The sequence below is a fragment of the Carcharhinus amblyrhynchos genome, chromosome 16 (genome assembly GCF_965287045.1).
Source record: "Carcharhinus amblyrhynchos chromosome 16, sCarAmb.v2.hapA, whole genome shotgun sequence".
In the NCBI taxonomy this organism is placed as follows: Eukaryota; Metazoa; Chordata; class Chondrichthyes; order Carcharhiniformes; family Carcharhinidae; genus Carcharhinus; species Carcharhinus amblyrhynchos.
The window spans coordinates 49,757,787-49,762,589 of record NC_137339.1 but is presented as its reverse complement, the minus strand read 5'-3'; the positions used below and the strand labels follow the sequence as shown (position 1 = coordinate 49,762,589).

Genomic DNA, 4,803 nt, shown 5'->3' with positions numbered 1-4,803 from the left:
GGTGAGGACAGTGAATTCAATGATCAGCCATGATCAAGATGAATGGCGGAGCAGACTCGAAGGGCCGAATGGCCTACTCCTGCTTCTAGTTTCTATGCAAATGCAGCACCTGGATGAAACTCACTGGGAGGTTAAACATGAAATGTTGATTTCATAAAGCTAAGAACACAGTGGCACAAATTGGCCAGTAACTTTTGGTGATTTATAATTCATGGGGTCACATCTCTTTGCTCCAAGTTTTTGGCCAAGTTGCACATTAATAACAATATGTGATGCTTATGCTTACTTATCCTTTCAGCAGCATTGTGCCTAATGTAAAGAAGGTTTAATTACACAATGTCATTAAGCTACGATGTGTACACATCCGTTTGAGATTTAATTATGAGTTACAGAGATAGTTCCCATATGGTACTTGGGAGTGAAGAAAACTGTGGATAGGCTGTTGTAGCAGACATCAAGCACTCCCCCGTGCCTCCCACCTTGGTGTCCAACCTCTCAGTGGAAGTTTCAAATCTTACCCACCCCCCCACCTCCCACCCCCCCACAAACTAAGCTGCAGATTCCCAGTCATGGTTTATAATGTAGATTGGAGGAGTAGCTTCAAACTAGCCACTGCAAAGGCCAATTACTTGAGATGTTTGAAAAAAAAGGAACAGGTTAACATTGTTCAATCTCACAGGAAATATTAATCTGTGTTAATGCGCCTTTGCAGTGGAAAAATATTCTAAACCAATACAGTCTTGTTTAAAAACTGCAATGTTCATCATCCTTTTACAGTTACTATTGCAGATTAAGTCCATTTTGATTAATAACATTGAGATCCTGCGAGCGTCACTGTTTACATTAGACCCCCAAAGAAATCATCCCTTATTTAATCAGTGTGCTCAAGTTCCCAGTAGATCAGACGCAGAAGGTATTGACCAGTTGTTAGACTTGATTTATAGATGTAGTTAAAAGAGAGAAAGGGTTGTTATTTTACCAAATAGTGAACACTCACAAAAGACTGTTCACCTTTTTTTTGGAATTATACCTGTAAATAGTTCATTACACTTTTCCACTTCAATTTTTTTTAGATGTTGTCATGTTATGCATGGGGATGTTGTTAAACTGGTGATTTGGCCATCTTGGTGATCATGTTTGTTACCCAATTTCCATAGCAAATTATCTATGATGAAGACGGAACTAAGAAAAATATTAGGATAAAACAGCAGTACACGCTGTGATAAACAAAATGATCTAGTCAGGACGAATTAGCTGCTAGGATATCAAATGTTTTGGTTGGATTATGCGAGGCTTCAAACTGTCTCTTCAAGGGATGGGATACTGCATGATCCTATTGGTCCGTGGATTCAACTATACATCACCCAGCTCCCCTGCAGCAGGGGAGAAGTCAGATCCATATCACTGTGAATGATTCAAAGCTCTGAGATTGACTCCTCCAGTAAGAGAGAGATTGCACCAGCCACATAATGAAGGGTAGCAGCGGAGACAAAAACCAGAAGACATGAGGCTGTCATGGGAACCTGACTAGGAGGGCAGTTAGGCTGGCTAACTTTCACAGAAGGTTGTGCCTAGTGCAAGGATGAACAGGTGTAGGTTCAGCTTTGTAGGGAAGTTGGAATACTGACGTTTCCGACGGTTGCTGCCAAGACGGGAGGTCTCTGACCAGCGGATTGGTGGAGGAGGTGTGGTGAAAGGGACTGTGACATTCAACATTTTCCCATCAGAATCATTCCAAAGATTGCCTAGAGGTATTATGAGATCAGTCAGTTCCCCTCACAAGGAAAAAAACAGTAAAATGGGGAAATAAGAATATTGATCCAAATTGGTCTTGTATATTTTAGAATGGAATGCCAGTAAAACGGGGAATAAGAATACTGGTCTGAACATTTATTTCCTTCCTGGACATCATCAGGTTTCAGAATGTTTGGGGCAGTCTGGCTGAAAGAATAATCAGATGCTGAGCTCTGGCAGGATTCCCTCAGCTCCCTGGGGTTATGGACTGCATGCATCAAGGCTCCCTTTGAGCAGCTGGCATGTTCATTAAAACCACTATTTGCTTAATGTTCAAATGGTCTGTGACCCCCGCAAAAGGATCCTTCAGGAGTGTGCACGCTTCCTGGAAAACTGTCCTGACACATGCTTCTAGATGCCTCAACTCTTCAGTCTGCCTGAGTGTCTTTGTGGACAGATCCTGGGTTACAAAAGGTATCCACCAAACACATAACTGCTTATGTCTGTGAGGAACAAAGACTGAGGAGAGAAAAGCTACAATCACTGCTCTGTGACTACAAGTGTGATCATCAAACAGGTAATTAGGCTTCTGAGGATGTAGTTCTAATGTTTAGGCAGATCTGGGGCAGCCCTAAAGTAAGTCCCATCAGGGTCTCCGAATTATGGTGGTTGGCTGTTTGCTGCACAACCTGGCGTTCTGAAGAGGAGTTACATTGGAGATGTTGCCATGGAGAGTGCACAAGGGAACTATTGCCCCAGGTTTTTGTGTAATGGGCAGGTATAATCAATTGAACCTGCCTCCCGAACATCCAGGCAGTACATTCTGGATCTAAACCACACTGTCTGTGAAATTTCTGGACGTATTCATTTTGCCTGCTGAATAGTTCCCTTGATGCATTATCCATGGCAATATCTCAACCACAGTACGAAGTCTGACAACACCAGGTTTAAGTCCAACTGATTTATTTGATAGTAAACTCACAAGCTTTTGAGGTTAAACTCTTCATCAGGTGAATGGAGAGTTCTGTCCTCAGACAGAGCATATAAAGCACAGACAGTTTACAGATTATTGATTAGAATGCAAATCTTTACATCTAACCTGCTATTCAAGTCTTAAAGTGGCCAACAATGTGAGTGGAAGGAGCACTGGTCACAGGTTAAAGAGATGTGTATTGTCTCCAGACAGTACAGTAAGTGAGGTTTTGCAAACCCAGGCAAGTCACGGGGGTTACAGATAGTGTGGTGTGAGTGTATTGTCTGGAGACAGTACACATCTCTTTAACCTGTGATCAGTGCTCCTTCCACTCACATTGTTTGCCACTTTAAGACTTGAATAGCAGGTTAGATGTAAAGATTTGCATTCTAATCAATAATCTGTAAACTGTCTGTGCTTTATATGCTCTGTCTGAGGACAGAACTCTCCATTCACCTAACGAAGAGTTTAACCTCAAAAGCTTGTGAGTTTACTATCAAGTAAATCAGTTGGACTTAAACCTGGTGTTGTCAGACTTCATACTGTGTTTACCCCAGTCCAACACCGGCATCTCCACATAATATCTCAACCAATCAGAGTCTAGTAGCAAACAAAGCAGTATTTTTAAACAGTATAAATTTGTTGCTCCCTTTGAAATTTAGCATTTTTGCATCTGTCCTGGTAAGTACAAGACAAAAAGTTTCAATAGAATGTCACTATTTTCAGCAATACTCAAGTTCTGAATTACTAAATCATTACTTAAGGACTGTTGTAACAGAAGAGACTTTCACCTTTATTGTGGGAATCTCACACAATGGGTAGGATTCTTCAGCCATGCTCACCCCAAAACCTGCCCGAGGTTAATGGACCTTTATATGATCACCCCCATCCACTACAATTCCCATGGCAGAGAGGAAATTTCCCCCTAATGTTTCATGAACTGGGCCTTCAACACGACCTGAATGTGCGATATGGAATTTCCTGGAAACCCATTTAATTATTGGCCAGAAAGATGCTTCCAAAATCAAGGAATGTGGTAGGAGATGGAGTGTGAACAATCCTGGGAATGCTAGAGAACTAGTAACCGAACTGAGTGTTAGATAAGGAGGCATTCCTCGGAATACATTGCCTCATTTCCACTTGGGCTGTTCAACCCTCTCCCTTAGGGAGGTGAAAGTCAGATCCCACAATCTGATGCACAACATTAAAATAAGTTGTGCAGTCATAAAAGTGATCATTAACATTAATTAGAACTTAAATAGAAATGAGAACAATTAACCTCAGTAGCTTTTGTTCTTGACATGTATGAACTAATTGTCAGTCATTTATGTCTTTCGTACTTCTTTAAATGTTTCATGAATTTACATGTCATCCTTGTGCAGGGGCCATGCTAATCTTCTCTGCATCATTCCAATTTTAGTATATTTGCTGCCAAAGTGAGCACAATACTTGTGGGTTGTTCAAATATATTTCTGAAAAGAAACTGGATAAAATGGATCTCACTATTTTAAATCCTTTTGATAATGTGCACCTAGGTAGCAATTTAATGTACAAACATGTCCCAAGGTGCTTCACAGAAGTGCAGTTGGTAAATATGGGCACAGAACCTGAGAACAGACAAAGAAAGGCCAAGAAATGTATGCCAGCTCTCTGTAGACCAATACAATCAATCTCATCTATGCTTTCCTTATAGCCTTGTAAGTTTACTTCTCCAAAACCTTCATTGAATTTCTATTTGAAATCAATCATCTCCATCACCATTAGCCTCATAGGCAGCGAGTTCTGAGTCATCTCCACTCGCTGTGTAAGGAAGTTATTTCTCACATTCCTTTTGTCTCTCTTGTCCCAAACCTTAAACCTGTGTTTCTGGCACAGTGCCTAGCACTGCTGCCTCACAGTCCCAGGGACCCGGGTTCAAATCCGACCTTGGGTCACGTCTGTGTGCAGTTTGCACATTCTCCCCGTGTCTGCGTGGGTTTCCTCCGGGTGCTCTGGTTTCTTCCCACAGTCCAAAGATGTGTGAGTTAGGCTGATTGGCCATGCTAAATTGACCCTGGTGTCAGGGATTAGCAGGGTAAATATGTGGGGTTACAGAA

The 4,803-nt window shown here is 41.6% G+C and overlaps 1 non-coding gene across 1 annotated transcript; it reads right to left on the bottom strand.

The window, feature by feature from the left end:
• Positions 1 to 4,044: 4,044 nt before the first annotated feature.
• Positions 4,045 to 4,151, bottom strand: LOC145354135 (U6 spliceosomal RNA). The gene has a single exon (XR_013888813.1). It is a non-coding gene; the product is annotated as a U6 spliceosomal RNA (small nuclear RNA).
• Between the last annotated feature and the right edge of the window lie 652 nt (positions 4,152 to 4,803).